The sequence below is a fragment of the Aythya marila genome (genome assembly GCF_965140915.1).
Source record: "Aythya marila genome assembly, chromosome: 5".
In the NCBI taxonomy this organism is placed as follows: domain Eukaryota; kingdom Metazoa; phylum Chordata; class Aves; order Anseriformes; family Anatidae; genus Aythya; species Aythya marila.
This window is the reverse complement of record NC_139046.1, coordinates 11,684,714-11,702,364: the sequence shown is the minus strand read 5'-3', so window position 1 is coordinate 11,702,364 and position 17,651 is coordinate 11,684,714. Positions and strand designations below refer to the sequence as shown.

General features: G+C 40.8%; 1 long non-coding RNA gene across 2 annotated transcripts in view; it reads right to left on the bottom strand.

Annotated features, from left to right (window-relative positions):
- The window catches only part of LOC309879009, a 31,382-nt gene extending 17,191 nt beyond the window's left edge, over window positions 1-14,191 (bottom strand). For both annotated transcript variants that reach the window (XR_014317640.1, XR_014317641.1), the window contains exons 1-2: window positions 14,102-14,191; window positions 13,845-13,871 (exon numbers count right to left, since the gene is read on the bottom strand). This is a non-coding gene — a long non-coding RNA (uncharacterized lncRNA). The remainder of the gene's footprint in view (window positions 1-13,844; window positions 13,872-14,101) is intronic.
- Between the last annotated feature and the right edge of the window lie 3,460 nt (window positions 14,192-17,651).

Genomic DNA, 17,651 nt, shown 5'->3' with positions numbered 1-17,651 from the left:
GCTGGCAAATCTAGGGTTCAGAAACTTCTTCCAGTACCAAGATTATACCCCATCTCCTCCAAGCGACCCTAAAAGGCCTCCAGCTCCCACCTTGTCACAGCCAGGTCCTGAAGAGGACAGAACTGAAAGTGTCATTGTGGCTCTATGGAAGCAATACATGCAAAAAGCAAGAGAGATGAGGCACTGTTTTTCTCCAGTTTTACCCTAGGACAAATTCACTGACTTGAATGAAGTCACCCTGGAGTAGAATTAATATAATACAGTGATAAATCAAGCCTATTGATTTACTGACAGTGCCCCTGTAGGACCTTCTTGAGCAGCCAGCCTACTGAACATTGCTTGCAGCATTGTCTTCCCCAGCACCGTGCCATGCCATTTCCACAGACAAATTGTTTCCTGACACAGCATAGGCTGATCGCCATGCTTCCTGCTCAGTTAATGCATTATAACCACATTGTTTTGCACTGGTTGCCCTCTAATTTGCGTGCAAAGGGTTTTTTGAGTCAAACACACAGCCCTCAGCTGTGACAAATCCATGTGGAGTTTTGACTCCTGAAGCATTCAAAGATCACAGGGGATACAGATGCAAAATGGATTTCCCAAACTACTTTTATGATTTGATTATTTGAGAAGCAAGGAGAGAAAAGATGTATCAGACCATTGGAGCCAAGAATGCTTTCTAAGGAGGCAGTGGTAGCCAAACTTTTGGCCTTAAATTCAAGGTAGCAAAAGATGCCCTGAGGAAATATTTATACATCTCTTGGCCTTTTCCAAATTCTTCAAATTTTTCCACCTTTTGTTTTCAGTCAGATATTAAACCCAAGAGGCAGCTTTAAACACTGAAAAAAATTATGTCTGGTCATAATTGCTTGACAATTAGCAGCTCTCGGTGCAGCAAGCCAAATAATAAACCTTTCTTCCAAGTATATCTAGTCATTGTTTTGATGACACCTTTTCAACGCAAGGCTTCTCTTTTCTGTCCAATATCAAAAATGCCACAGGGGTGGGACAACATGAAATGAAAATCTGACTCCTCTTTGGAAATCAGATGGGAAGAAAAATACCTTAAGAAAAGAAAGTACAAGAAGAGCCACTGTTCTACTCTTCTTTCAACAACTTCAAGAGACCTTTGCTGTTGGAAATGTTCTGTTTTTCTCCTGGAGTTCCAAAATGTCAGCAGATTGTGTGGTGTCCCAAGCAAAGCTCCAATGAGAAACATCAGAAATTATATTCAACAAACAGATATAATTCATGTCTGTTCTGAAAAGTCCTGTCAATATTTACTGGAGAGGAGAAAGGCAACCTGAGAAGGAAGATGAAATACAAAAGAGCACCTCTGTAAAATGCCCCACCACTGTGAGATAACAAGGCAAAGAATGTTGGGGCTCTCATCTTTTTTCACCTCCTGTCTAGTCAATAAAGCTATACCAGCACTGTTATGGCAGAGTCTATTTGACATTTTAGACATCTGCTTTAGGATAAGTTGGTACCTGCAATCCATTGACCATATGGAATACATACCCTCTTATCATAGAAGGTTGCTCAGTAACTTCCATAACTGTAGACTTTCACATTTCATATGCACTTATATGTAGTTAGACAAATTCCACCCCATCTCTAATCACATAGTTCTACTGCTATTGTAGGCTCAGATAGCAAAATCTCCTTTAGAAAAGAATGTCTTCCAAAAGAGGAAAACAACATGTTTCATTGTCAGCATTCTTCAGGAAACAATCATGGATGTCAGATGTAGAGAACTATTGGTCAAACACCTGTAAGATACCCTATCCCAAGAGGCACGAAAATATGGACAGCTCTATGACTAAAGGGTTAGTTCCAACATATAAACAAATGTTATCATCCAGATATCTGTCCCAACTATTCTAATAGGAGGAGTATCTCTCTCTTCCTTCTCTCTCTCTTGCTGAGGAAAGGACATTTGATCCAATTGTGAAATAGCTCCTGAATTACCTGGGCTCAGTCCAGATGGCCCTCCCTGGGGCTAGGAAACTCCATCAAGAGGAAGAAGAACACAGTTAAGGAATGGGGGAGGTACCTATTTTTAAGCATTTCCAGACTCCACAGAACTACTCTCCCAGAACCCTCTACAAAGCTGAACGAGGTGTTTTGAAGGTTGCATTCATCTTCTGGTATACGCTTCCATTCATTTCTAAATCAAAACAACATCCAAAAAGAAGGAAAGACAGAAGACGGGGAGAAAGAAAGCACAAATTAACTAGAGATCTCATACATTCACTTCAGACTTAAGTGCTAGTCATGGTCTCTATGTGAATAAAGCAAACTAGCAGAATGACAAATTAACCAAGCTTGAAAGGATAACAAGAGATGAAAATATTGTAATTGTACAATGTTCACAGAAATGCCAAGCTGAATTACTCTGAATTGTAAATGAGACCTGAGGGTCAAGTTCTGTCCCAGAAAACACATCAAAAACTTCACCTAAGTGAAGTAGCGGTGACCAGTAATCCAGTGCAGGAGTGTTTGTGTGTGTGCATGCATGTGTACATACATGCATCTACCCTTCCCTGGGGACTCCCTCCCTCCCTTTGGGTTCTGAGTCTTTGACTTCAGGATTAAAAGCACCGTCATCTTGTATACTTACTCATTAAACCTTCTCACTCCTCTACTATTTGCTTCCTGGTAGAAAAACTTGAGCTTCAGCCAACAGAACACATCATCTTAGATTTCCTGACTTGCACTTGTTGAACTCCCTGACTTCTCCACACAGTGACAGGTTCCTAATGCTCTGGATGCCCTACTTTTAATAACTGCAGCCTTTCTGAGATAGCTCAAAAAGAATGCCCCTCAAATTTCAGTCTACAACTTAGGCCCACAGTTTAAGCTCACTTTTGCTCTAACAGCAGATACAGTAAAAGGAGAGGGGAAAAAAAAGAAGAAAAAAAAAAAAAAAAAAGTAGAATCTCCCTAAATCTAAGACTATAATTAGCCAGACTAACAGCACAACATACCACTTCAGACACAATTCCTTGCAGTTGTCACAATTTAAAATACCTCAGGGATGCTTTGAATTGCCCTCCAGTTCAGGATAATTAGCAGGCCCTTCACATACTCCTCTGCTTGCTCTCAGCCCGCTGCTACACTTTGACCACTGGGCCTTTCTGAGCTTAATCGCCTTCATAAGCATGTTGGAGAGGATTTGTTCCATCTAACTTCCCATTTCCATTTGATATGGACTTGGTGCAAATTGCAAATACTTTTCACAAGCTATCTGTTGGCAGAGAGTTTACCTGGTGATCTTCCAGAATGGCTTCTTTTACTCCTGAGCATCATATTAGGTGATAAATTCTGTTTCTTTAACACCTTTCATGTAACTTACTTTCATTGATTAAATCAATGCTGATGATATCCTACAGATTTGCAGAGGGACTTCACCTACTTATACATAACCCTGGAAGCCTTTTTAATGGGATGTCATGGAGTATACTTTGGCAGACCACTGAAAACAAGTTTATTTTACTTGCAAGATCACATAGCCAGCTCAGCAGTGCTGAAATGTGGCAATGAATTCCTCTCATCGCGTAGAGATGATGATCAGCAATACTACCAATAGATAGGAAAAACTAACCCAGTTGTCCTAGTCAGTGGATCTTACTTGCATTTAAGACTGACACATACATAGCAATTTGCCTGTGTTCTGCAGCAGCTGCAAACTATTAACTATGACAATGAAGTTGATTTTTAAACCAACAAATATGACAGCTATTATGAAAGTTCTACCATTGTCACATGGTGTGCAGTCTTTAAATTCATCCCTTGCTGTGTGGCTGAACTTTTATTGAATTTTTTTTAAATTAAAAGAAGGTCATGTGAGGACAGAAAAACTCTTTGTCAATCAGACTGTAGTGCACAAAACTCTTTCAGAACTCTCCCAAAAGCCAAAACCAGCATACTGCACTTAAAGTACAGTGTTGCAGAGATACTATGGCTGTATTTGACAGATGAAAAAATATTCTCCCTCATTATCCATTGTTTCCTTCCACCTCCAAAATGCCATCATGTTTGCTGGGTTCCCAGAAAACCTAGCATCAAATGACCTGTTTGCTGACTGAGTAAACAGTTTTCAAGAAACCTTCAAATGATACCCACGACCCAAAACATGCACCTTTGCTATAATACACTGATAGAAACAAAATGTAGGAGAACTGTCTGCCAATCCAAGAACTACAGAGAGAAGGAAAAAAAGTATTTTAGTTTCTTCTAACAGCAAGGAGTTGCATTTGAAGAATTCTTACAGTGAGATATAATATAAAATATCTCTTATTATGCACAATTAAATCCTGGCCAAAGCATTCCCTAAAAATCAAGGTCTAGCCTTTAAATAATGTTCCTTTTTCCTCTATGGTCCCAGTGACACAGGCCAAAACATATGTGAATGCTAGAAGCCCTTAAAGCTATTCAGCTGAAGATCTGATTCCTCCTGGTTTCTATTTCCATTCATCTTCTTTCTCACCTCATCATATGAGCTACCCTTCTCCTTCAAAGGAACTGCACAGAAACCCACAAGAGGGCACGATCAGGCAGAGAAGGGGGTGAGCCTCACTATTTTACATAACACAATCATATGCATCAAAACACACACACACACAACTTCCCAAATGTCTGAGGTTAGTTATCCTTCATGTCCTGACAAGTTACACCCACCTTTCCCAGAGGAACTAACTCACTCAATAACAAGTACCAGACTTCTGTTAAAACAGCAAATAAAGTAGGACCACCTACTGTCCAATCCTGCAAACACTTACTGGTAGACAACCCTGCATGCCTACCACCATGCACAACCTCTGAGTTTCAGCTGCTCTGCCCATGTTACTAAGTGCCGTATCTCCAACAAATGTTCACAGAGTTATGCTCTATTGCTAGGTCAAAATCAGGCCAATTCTGCAACCCCTGTTTACAGTAGGCCTCAGGCACTAACATTTGATGGAATAACTCAAAAGAATGGAACACTCGTTTGGATTTCAGGATAAGGCCCCCCAGTCAACATGTGGGAGCATTTATGCTCTGTGAGACCTACGTTAAAAAATAACTTAAAAACAGACAGTGTTTCCCTATGAGTGGCCTGTTTTCCCATGTTCCAGTTTGCTCTTTCAAAAAGGCTGGTACGCTGAGATATCAGTCACTATGTGAAAATGACAACATTCAATTAAAACAATAGCAATTTTCAAGTGACACTTTTTTTTCAATAGATGTATGACATTCCTAGACATTCTATTAATTAGCAGGCCCCAGGCAACACATTTGGTAAAACAGAACAAGCTGGCCTTTGATTTTTATCCAGACTTTACCCAAGATCACACAGAGGTAGTCAGGCTGCTGATAGATCCCCCACACAGAGCACACACCCCCAGCAAGCAGCTGTGCTAAGAACTGCATGTACCCCACTTTGAAGAATTTTCAATCTGCATGGAAAGAGAGAATGATTGATTAATTAATAAAAAAACTGCATGCGTTGGACTGGGCAAGCAGAATCTGTTAAATGGACTTTACTATTCAGTCTCAAATTTGTTTCTGTTTTCTTTTTTTCCAGTTATCTGTCTCAGCTTCACTTCAAAAGCTATTCTGATTGAAAAACGTATCCTGAGTGTTTCTTATATGTCAGGACCAGGAATTCAAACAAGCTCATTACTTCCAAAGTCAGGAGTCTATTAATAACCCTATGAGCATCTGAAATTAACAACATCTCAGGTTGTACACCTACATGATGCTTATCTAGGAAACTGGCATCCTTTTTACATCTTTTCTGGGCAGCTACAGTTACAGTCTATCAGAACACAGGATGAAAAACCTCATCTCAGTAGAAGATGTTCTAAGGTTCCAGCTGAAACACTCAAGCTTTTGATATTCCCACCTGCATTAATAATTTCTGGTTGCGTTGGATAGAGCTCTATGAGTTCCTTCACGTTTAGGAATTTATTAAGGTAACCAAAACTTTGGAATTTTTCTTACTTGTATTATTTATTTCATCTGTAGATAATGGTTCTCAGAATCACAGAATCACAGAATTTCTAGGTTGGAAGAGATCTCAAGATCATCAAGTCCAACCTCTGACCTAACGCTAGCAGTCCCCACTTAAACCATATCCCTAAGCTCTACATCTAAACGTCTTTTGAAGACTTCCAGGGATGGTGACTCCACCACTTCCCTGGGCAGCCTGTTCCAATGTCTAACAAACCTTTTAGTGAAGAAGTTCTTCCTAACATCTAACCTAAAACTCCCCTGGCTCAACTTAAGCCCATTCCCCCTCGTCCTGTCACCAGGCACGTGGGAGAACAGACCAACCCCCAACTCGCTACAGCCTCCCTTGAGGTACCTAAAAAGAGCGATAAGGTCGCCCCTGAGCCTCCTCTTCTCCAGGCTGAACAAGCCCAGCTCCCTCAGCTGCTCCTCATACGACTTGTTCTCCAGGCCCCTCACCAGCTTTGTCGCCCTTCTCTGCACCCGCTCAAGCACCTCCATGTCCTTCTTGTAGTGAGGGGCCCAAAACTGAACACAGTACTTGAGGTGCGGCCTCACCAGAGCTGAGTACAGGGGGACTAACACCTCCCTAGCCCTGCTGGTCACACTGTTCCTGATACAAGCCAGGATGCCGTTGGCCTTCTTGGCCACCTGAGCACACTGCTGGCTCATATTCAGCTGACTATCCACCATCGCTCCCAGGTCCTTCTCTGCCTGGCAGCTCCCCAACCATTCCTCTCCCAGCCTGTAGCTCTGCTTGGGGTTATTGCGCCCCAGGTGCAGGACCCGGCACTTGGCCTTGTTGAACTTCATGCAGTTGACCTCAGCCCATAGGTGCAGCCCATCCAGATCCTCCTGCAGAGCTTTCCTACCCTCAAGCAGATCGACACACGCACCTAACTTGGTGTCATCTGCAAACTTACTGAGGGTGCACTCAATAATAGATAAATAGGATAAATAGATAATAGATAATTAAATAGATAATTAGGACCTTACATGGGCTTTCAAAGATATTTCCACATTTTTCAGTGATGTAGCTGTAACCAAAACAGCATCCAAAGGCAAAAGAGGAGGAGTATTCAATCTTGAAAGCAGCCAGACTGTCTGGTGAAGATATATTTTGAAGGTTTTATTGGTGGCCTTCTGAGAAAGGCAGCTATGACCTAAGCTTGAAGGCTAGCAAGGACTATGTGGGTTTGTGTGGGAGGGGGTTAAATCTAATTTGTAAATGGTGAGTTATTAGCCCTGACATTTGAGAATAGACACTGCATTGTGTCGATGATGAGAGCAACACTAGTTTTCTTTTTAATGGCAGTGATTCATTCTTTCCCATTCCACTATTGTTCCCATTTACCTGGCAAAGAGTATTACTTCTTATGTGTTCCCAATTGCTGATTTCTGGAGAGGCGATTAAGATGAACACAGGAGAAATGCACCAGACAAGCAAAGCTCTGAGAACAGTACTAGTGGATCTCAGAATGGGTGTGTTACTACTGTGGCCTTTTCCCCCTTCTCCACTTTACCCATGAGAAAACCCTGGCTTTCTTCTGCTTTACTCAGAGGTTTTGATTACCCTTTCTTTTAATTCAGGTTTATTCCCTTAAATTTTCAAAAATATTTTAAATATCTTCAGATAGGTAAAGTATTTGGAAGCATTAACTGTCTCGGTGAGGTCCTTCTCCTTCAAATGTATGTGCAGCCATACATTTGGTATCAGAGAGCAACCAGCCTTGGATTCTCCACTACTGCCTTACCCAACTGCACAAAAGCAGCTATGTCACAAGCAGCCTCCCATGACACATGAGACCACCCAGAAACATGGAAAGGGTCTCAGCCAATTATCTTCACAGAAGTCCATATATTAAGTTTTTTTTTTAAAAAAATGTCTTAAAGACATGGAATATCAGGACAATGACCTGATTGTCAAGACTCAAGTCTCCACACAGAGCTGTCTCTCCAACAGCCTGTTTTATAAATGCATCTGGCTACCGCACTCAGACTGTTTGTCACTTTGCAAAGTGCAAACCCAACACTTCTCAGGCTGCCTCCCCTTCCCCCCCCCCCCCCCCCCCAGCAGACTGTCCCACTGCTAGACGGGCCTGATCCCTGCAAATGTGAAGTGGCAGAGCCTCATTGACGTCAGCGATGATGCTTCTCTTTATTACAACTACCAGTCTGGCCCTCCTACTTTTACAAATGGCCCTGAGGGGACTACATGAAAAACAAAGCTTGGAAAAGTACAGAGCTATGACTTGGGAACAGCCCATGGCACAGATTAGGGGACAGTAGCCATAAAGAGTTTGAATCCAGATGTGAAATTCCCCAAGGCCAGGGCTATTCAAACCCTATCTAGTATGTGAAGCAAATTAACTGTTGGGTCAACCTTGCCCATAAGACACAGCTTTCTGAGAGCAACTCCACCCAAACATCTTTGGGAACTATTTACTCTGAGGTATGCAAACAGCTGTATATCTGCCAAAATGCTGAAGCACATTCCACCATTCGTGCAGCTATCCAAGGCCACTGCAGCAGGCACAGCAGGCAAGCTGACTGACACACCGGGGCTTGTACAAATAGTTCTTGTGCCCAGTGAGCATGGAAACCACAGCTGCAGTTTCACCAGTGGAGCAGAAAGCGTCACGTCCAGAGACAGCAGAGAGCACAAAAATGACCTCAAATAAACAAAGTTTAAGTGGAATTTGGTAACCTTAATTCCATCATGGGTTTCAAGTGACTAAGTGAAGAGATGCATAAAACTTGTATCAAGTCCCCAAGCTGTTAAGTGCCTACTGCATAGAGTTACATCCCTCTCTGAGCTGCCACAGCCAGCCATAAAGGTAGCTGGGCTTTGGCCATGCAGAATTCCCACAGATTTCAATGGGAACTTCTGTGTTCCAGTATGGACTCCAAGAATGCAGTTTTGGACCCAGAGCTCTGAGAGCTGGAGCCGCATTCAATATCAACGTCTGGCAACACCCATTTGTAAAGCAGTGACTCATTCACAGGCACAACTTTAGAGGGACAGACAGGATGACTTTAATCATACATTTCCATTTTGTTAAGAAAACTCAGTAAAAACAGATGAGCATCCTGTATGATAATAGTTGGTATTAATCTAATGACTGTATAGTGAGCCATTGCCTTAGTTAAGAATAGTTTTATATCACACAGAATACATTGTTTTAATTTGGTTCAAGAACATGTCAATTAATGAACTCCTGGGACTAAGGACAAAATAATTGTTTAAATAGCCATAGCTCTTTTTAAATAGCCAAAGTTTCTTTTTCTGAAAATAACAGACATGGAAATGAAATACAGAAAGTAATTTGAAAGAGACACATCTTGCAGAAGTACCTAAGTGACCCAAGAGTCTAGGACACCAGTTAAATAAGCTGCCATCCATTAGCACTTTCTATTCATTCTAAGGAAGGAAGCAAGTTGCTTGTGTGATGGTCTGTACTGGAGTGACATACCATTCAGGCAGCTATTACTTCAAGGTGTTCACTTGTCATGGTTGCACAGTCCTTCCCACTGACCAGCTGGGTTTCCATTCAGATACAGTTTGAGTAGCAAGTACAGTTGTAAGTCTTTCCCTCTAACATTAACATACTTCAAGCTTCAGACCCAACAGAAGGCACCTGAAAACAGATAGTTTGTTAAAGCTGGAGTTTGGCACTAGATTTTTACTGAAGGTTTTTTGTGTTTGTTGTTGTTTGTTGTTTTTTTTTAATAAAATGGGCAGTGTTTTGGGAACTATTTTTCCAGGTCACCATGTTTGGCTAACTCTTCTAACATATGCAGGGTACACTTCCATGGGAGATTGCAAGCAGATGCCAGTTCCCTCTGTAAGTGCTCCAAGATACCCAGATAGAAGCTAAATCTAATCCCAAAGTCATGTAATTGCAACCCTGTAATGCTGATCCCAAGTTAGTATATTCTGCTTCCCAGCAGGACTTGTTAGTTCAGGCTCAGCCACATGCTAATCATGGCTACACAGCTTCGTATTTAGAGCCAACTTTCACCCAGCCAGTTTGGAGCGTGGACAGAGCGAGTTCATATCTGGCTGCCAAACCCTGAGTAGACATACCTTCGGTGACTCAAGTACTTAGTAGTAGAAATGCAGGATAAGTCTTGTGTAATATTCTTACAGTTCAGTAAAAGGCTGGCCTTGTTCACTAGTTTGAAGAGCAAGTCAGAGCATGGCAGTTTGCTTTGCTTTCTTGATATGATTACTCCTTCTTCCTCAGAGAGACTTCACACTAAGTCCAGCTCCACTAAAAAGGTTAAGTGCCCTCCTGCTAAGGGACATGTTCCTTCAGGATTTGCCTCCACATGAAAAATTAAAATGAAATATGACAGGCCAAACTCCTCTTACTAATTTAATTTCCCAGACTCTGTAAGATGACAGAGTTTATCTAGATTGTCAAGGAAATCCAGGATCTCACAAGATATTTCTGAGCTGGTGAGATAGATTTAAATTCAGTATTGAACCTGAAAGGTTAAGGTCATGGCCATCAGCTGATGCATGACATTTCCTACAGCTGCAGCATCAGATTTCCTAGAGCTAAACATCAGGTACTTTGATAGAAATGTTTTTTCTACAATGCCCACAAATCTTTTGTTTTATCTTTCTAAAGTACAAAGCCAAATGAGAACTAAAAACCGTTTTACTTATGAAGCTTGTCCACTTCAACTGCCAGCCTCAGCCTGACGTGCAGTTCCACCATGTCTCTTAGTTACTTTTCTAGATCTTGGGCTACTTTCTCACCCATTCTTTTTATAGTAAAACACCTAATAGGAAGTTTGTCTGCCACCTCCACCCAGTGGCTAGTGACGTTAATGCACTAGATTAAGTGGAAACTACCCACTTGAAAAACTGCAGCACTTCTGATCTGTTTGCACCCAAACATAATGGTAAAACAGTAAACTCGTACAACACAAGAGTTCCCACCCCTACTCCCCTTTCCAAATAATTTTTTTACTTTTTTCTGTTTTCTCCTCCACCGTCTACACACATCCAGGAAAAAAGAGTTTCCAGTCATTATGTAACTTTATTGTTGTTGTAATTCACCTAACTTGGACCCAGAAAGGCCATTCATTTACCAAATAATATCAAGTCTTAGTAAGCAAACATTGGTTTTCCAGTATTATAGTTGTCCATATTTGTAAGAGCCCTTATTTGTAACTGCTGTATATACTTTTTCTAAAAGTCATATGGATAATTTCTCCAGGTTTATACAACACTTCTAGTCAGGCAACACCAACCTTGCAACATCCTCTCCTTTGCACCTTCCATCATAACTGCACCCAACTTTTGCATAACTTTTTTCACTAAGTCTCTAATAGTCACTTAAATTTGAATTTTCAGTTTCCACTTTACTTTAGACAGAGCCTGCAGCAATACATCCAATTCAGCAAACTCTTACTAACCTTTGGGACTGGCAATGAAGTTAAGACAGTGATTTCCATGCCTTGAATAATGTGTTTCCTTCTGCATCTCTTGATTTCAACCAGTTTCTGATAATACTTTCCTAGCAACCTGTCCATGTCTTGCTGCAGCAGCATAAAATATAACTCATTCAATTTCACATCGTGACAGCACACTCAGAGGAAAATCTAGGTTTACATACTCTTCAAATACATTTTACTTATTTTCCAAATTCTCTGAGGTAGTCATCTACAATCCCTAATGAAAAAATGTGCAAAAATGTAAAACAGCAACAACAAACAAGATGTTATTATCCTACAAATACATGTTTACTGGTTGGGCAAAATAAGAATGGTCCCTTCTTTTACTCTCTTCTTTAGCTCCTTCCTTTCTTCTGCTTCATTTAATACTAAAAGACCCAACATGAACAAAGAATGACGTCTGTAATACTCTCAGTTGTGTTTCAGGTGCAACACACATTGATTTCCTTCATGCGATCATACCTTCTTCCATTGTACAGTCTGAGAAGCCATCCTGCCTATGACTGCTTTGCCAAAGGAACTTTCTCTTTACTCATCTCCCGGCTTAATAACCGCAGTGTTGCTCAGCATCTGCAATTGCAGTTTATTGTATGTAGCACATTGTTTATGTACAGCACTATAAGGTGGGTAAAGCACACTGCTTCCCACTTATTTTTATAAGCTGAACTTAATTAGTGTCATTTCGTATGCCAGGGATAAGAGGACAGCTGGAAACCATCAAGGGAAAATGGGAGCAGTGCATGAGCTGTTTTTTTCAGTCAGCTGTTTCACTGCCCAAGGCGCACACACACGCACACCCTCTGCTTCATCTCTCAGGTCCAGTTATGCTTTCTGTACTACCACTGCCACTCAGAAGTCAATAGAATTATTCCAGCTTTACAGTGGTATAACAGAGAAGAGGCTTGGCCTGTATCCTACTGGCACTTGAAGCATTCCTGTTTTATCAAAATTTGATACTTAAAACATTCTGGGGATATAAATAATCAGGATAAAATAGCAATTAATACAACACACAATTGCCTAGAAATCTCATCCAGCACACAAATAAAAGTGCACACAGTACAGCCACAAGTCTCAGCCTACAGATTCCATCACATATCTTTGTCATATCTCCTGGAGACCAAACATGAGATTTATCCTAACCATAAGGAACAGAAGCAGCAAACTGAGGTTCACTGAAAATGCCATCTTACTGGTCTACTACTCAGCCCTGGGAATAGTTAGCCAGAACACTTCTGCTGACCTCAGCTTCTGCGATAGTTCCTCGCTTAACCCTGAACCTTTCACATACACATGAAGATAAACACCCAAAGTTCTACATACTAAGACTTAGACAAACACATTTTATGCCAAAGGGCATAGGCCAATAACCTGCAAAGATCCACACCCACACAGAATTGCACAATGGACCACACGTATTTTGGAGTGTGGCATTTGCCTATCACTAAGAATTATCAAGCACCAGTCATTTCCAGAAATGGTTTGCTGGTCTCAGCGGATCAGTTACACTGCATTTATTTTTGCTCTAAGCAATACCTTCTATGCCAGTCATTCATACCAATTTGGGAGCTTACCCAGATCCTTTCTTCACCCTTTTCCAGGTCCTCAAATTCAAGAATATTTAATTCACCAAGTGGAATTCCTCTGGCTCCTCTGCAATCCTGATTTCAACTTTATCCTGAAGAGCTGCCAGAGGCATAGAGAGCCTACTCCACAGGGATCCCAAATTCCACAGTCCAGTGCAGCTCAACACTACATGGCAGCAAATCTTTCAAAAGAGGCTCCATAAACACCATCAGAGGTCTAACATTTCAAGCAAGATTTCATGCATGGACACTCAGCTGATGCACAGTTCTCTTCTGATCCTCAAAAGCCAAGCACCAGGTATCTCACTGGTGCCTTGGGTCTAAGCTCTGATCCAATGGATGGCAAGTGGATGGAGCCCAGAAAGACCAGTACTCCTGTCAAGAGTGTCAGAACTTTCCTCCTAGTTCCACCACTTGCAGAGTAAGCAATACACCATTTAATTGGCATCCTAAGTGACTCTTTCAGAACAGATACAAAGAATAGAAGCTGAAGAAGCAGCTCCTGAACTCATCCAGAATGCTAAATTAAAAGATGTTTTGTAGATTTTCAACTGCTGTTCAAAAGGCCTAACTAACAATCCGATTAATCTCAAAATAATAAAAACCCTTAATCTAACATATATCAGCAAATTCCTGTTTCTCTCTTTTCTAACAAAAATAACAACACTTTAGTTGCCAGTGCATTAATAAGATCCTATTTCTGCTCCAGAGACTGAATCAAACCTTTGTTCTTCACAGCAAAGGATTAAGAAGGTTGCTATTTTGGTAATGAGATGTGGTAGAGGTACTTACTTCATAGCTGAGATCCAGGCTGGATGCCTGAGAAAGGAAAAAACTCTGTTACCTCAGATGAACTTTATTCTTATTATTGGTATATCAAACTCTGCTAGTATGTCATTAGCAATAAAAGACAATTTATGAATAATTACAATTTTATAGTGTTTAAGCTCATTTACAAAATGTGCCCTATGTTGTACAGAAAGTCATGAATGTAGATTGTAACATAGCTAAACATACACCCGTACTAAATAAGAAAAAGAATTACTTACTTTCTAGGTAGCTTATTGGTCAGCTGCTTCTTTTTTCCATTTTTTTCTGGATATCTCACCTCTTTTAACAGCACGTCATGGGGAAAAGCTGTCATAAAGTGGCACAAGAAGAAAGAAGTGTCAGAAAAACAGCACATGGACAGGGACAAATGAGAGAACACTCTGAAAAGAAGATCAAATCATAGGACACAGATCCAAGTGCTGAGGCACCAACTTGGTGCCCAGATGATTGAGAAAACTGTTTGTGAAGCTGGAAAAGGAAGCAGTGACCTGTGAAAATGAAAGCAACTTCATGAAAACATTAGTCATGTCACAAATATGTTGTTTATAGTTATCATAACAACATTTTTATTAAACAAACATGTTTAGTATATGAAGTTGTTGCAAGCAAAACATTTCCAAAGGACTAGGCTAGGTAAGACAGTGTGGTTAGAAGCTGGCACCACTTTATAATTACATAGGCATTAACTTATTGCACATAGAAATGGAAATGTTTGGGGCTCACATCAGAGGAGGTCCAAATTTCTGAATGAAAAGTATTATTGTAACAAAATCTAGGATCATCTTCATATATAGCAAATGGAAACAGAAGTGAAGATAAACAGAGACTCAATATCTCACTTGCATCCTGCCTATTGGCTGATGACATGACAAAGGACTTTGAAAAAATGACAAAAATGAAACAATTTACTAACTCTCATTTCTCATCTGGCAGGGCAGTTGTATGTATGCACTTTTTTTTTTTTTAAAGACCACCATGATGAAAAGCAATCCCAGAAACTGGCAGAATGTCAGAAGGAAATTAGTCCATTGGTAATTGCTAATATCCTCTAGGAATGCTGTTTTATGTCAGATGAACCTCTCCTATCTCTCCTTCTCTACTGAACAGTAGGAATAGAACAATAAAAAATCCACAGGGGTTCAGATATCTCTGGCAGTACAGGTGCCAGATTTCCTAGGGAAACAACACTTACATAGTCAAGTGTTGCTTACATGACTGATCACATGCATATTACCTCTTAAATAATTTTTGGACACAATCACCAATTCCCACCATATCTGATAAAAGCAGACACCTCAAATATAATTGCATTCCTACCAAGATGTAGGAAAATAGTTGGATGGGTAAATAGGCTGACCTTAATACTGTTTCCAATAAATGAAAGGCTTCAGCATGAACATACCCTACTAGGCCTTCAGAGAATCCACTAATAGTGAGCAGTTATGAATTTCCCAGCTACTGGAAAAGCTCCAGTTGGAGCTCGTGCCTTGTTAGAAAACCAGACAATCCAAAGCCATAGCAAACAAAACTTTAGTCATTCTGGGCTCAGGGAATCACAGTTTTTCAAAATGAAGGCTGGAGATTAAATTGTGCTCACAAGTTTGCATTTGCAGGTAACACTTTAATCAAACATACAAGGAATTGGGCTCAATGCAAATGTGAAAGAGCAGTATTTTTGGCTGTAATATTCAGGAGGTCAGAATGCATGAATAAACAGTCCCTTCTCTTTGAGTCTACAGAATACGTTTATTCCCTCAGCAGATTGCATTGAATCCTTCATCAGGTTAACAAAACAAAATATCCATTTGCGGCATAAAAAAGGATGAAGATCTTCAAATATTACAGAATAACAGAATCACAAAATTTCTAGGTTGGAAGAGACCTCAAGATCATCAAGTCCAACCTCTGACCTAACGCTAACAAGTCCTCCACTAAACCATATCACTAAGCTCTACATCTAAACATCTTTTAAAGACCTCCAGGGACGGTGATTCCACCACTTCCCTGGGCAGCTCATTCCAATGTCTAACAACCCTTTCAGTAAAGAAGTTCTTCCTAACATCCAACCTAAAACTCCCCTGGCACTACTTTAGCCCATTCCCCCTCGTCCTGTCACCAGGCACGTGGGAGAACAGACCAACCCCCAACTCGCTACAGCCTCCTTTAAGGTACCTGTAGAGAGCAATAAGGTCACTCCTGAGCCTCCTCTTTTCCAGGCTGAACAAGCCCAGCTCCCTCAGCTGCTCCTCATACGACTTGTTCTTCAGGCCCCTCACCAGCTTCGTCGCCCTTCTCTGGACTCGCTCAAGCACCTCAATGTCCTTCTTGTAGCGAGGTGCCCAAAACTGAACACAGTACTCGAGGTGCGGCCTCACCAGAGCCAAGTACAGGGGGACAATCACTTCCCTAGCCCTGCTGGCCACACTGCTTCTTATACAAGCCAGGATGCTGTTGGCCTTCTTGGCCACCTGAGCACACTGCTGGCTCATATTCAGCCAACTATCAACCAATACTCCCAGGTCCTTCTCCACCAGGCAGCTTTCCAACCATTCCTCTCCTAGTCTGTAGCTCTGCTTGGGGTTGTTGCGCCCCAGGTGCAGGACCCGGCACTTGGCCTTGTTGAACTTCATACAGTTAAAATTGCCATCTGAGTTATCAGTGCAAAGTTGTGACAGGAGGATCTACACACGGAGTTTTCCATGTTTATTCTCTCCAGAAACACCAGTATAGAAGATAATTGCAGATAATAAACTAACCCCCTTTTTGAATACTTTAAGAATGTGCAGCATGGTTTAATTTTCATATTATAGTAGAAATGCTTTGAACCTCAGATTGTAACTTTCCTGACAAAGTCTTAAAGGCCCTGACCATGCAGTTTGACCCACATTGGTGCAACTCTGACAAATCTCCAAGCCACATAATGCTTACAGAAAAAAGGATCCCATCCATTCAAGACTGGGGACTGAAATTTTATTCCAACATATCAGTATGTTCCAGATTCTGGAGATTTTGCATATGCATCCCTGACATTGAGGTATTCAGCTGCTGAACTGTACTGATCTCTAGGAGGAAAAGGCTTTGTGGTTGAACAAGAAATTCTGGATGTGGTAGTTTAATTTTTTTTTTAAAAAGAAATCTTTCAAAAGTAAATGATACCATTTTAGTGTTGGGAACTCAAATGGAAAATAGTGTCTTCCATGTTTTAGCTGAGCTCTTTTTGATAGCTGACCAACACTGGCACATGCATAATGACCCATGACCATGGACAATGAATGGACTGAAAGGACAACTGCTGGAGCAGAGAGATGTTGAGCTGGATGAAGGCTGTAACATCTGTTTCTAAAAATACAGTCTGAGTTCAGAGAGATGGATGGATAGATAAACACATCCACTTTTTTCTCAATTTACAATACACAAGTGTTTTACATTCACCTGAAATGCTCTCTCACTGCACATAATATAGCTACAGAATCAGGCATTTCCATGACAATAGTCTTCCATATTTTAACTGCATATTATCTCAGACTTGAACATTTAGAAGTAAAATAAAAAAAAAAATAAAACCATGCACTAAAATGAAACACTTTGGTAAGTGGCAGTTCTTTCTACTGCATGGTTAGAAAGACATCTGAAGTCTCTCTTTCCCCAATATGTAGAATAATGTCCATTATTAAGTTAAGAGTTAAAGAATATGACTGGCGTGAGAAAGGTCCTAGACACCAGCTAGAGGTTATACTACTTTAAGAGCAAGAAAATGCAAGTTAGTCA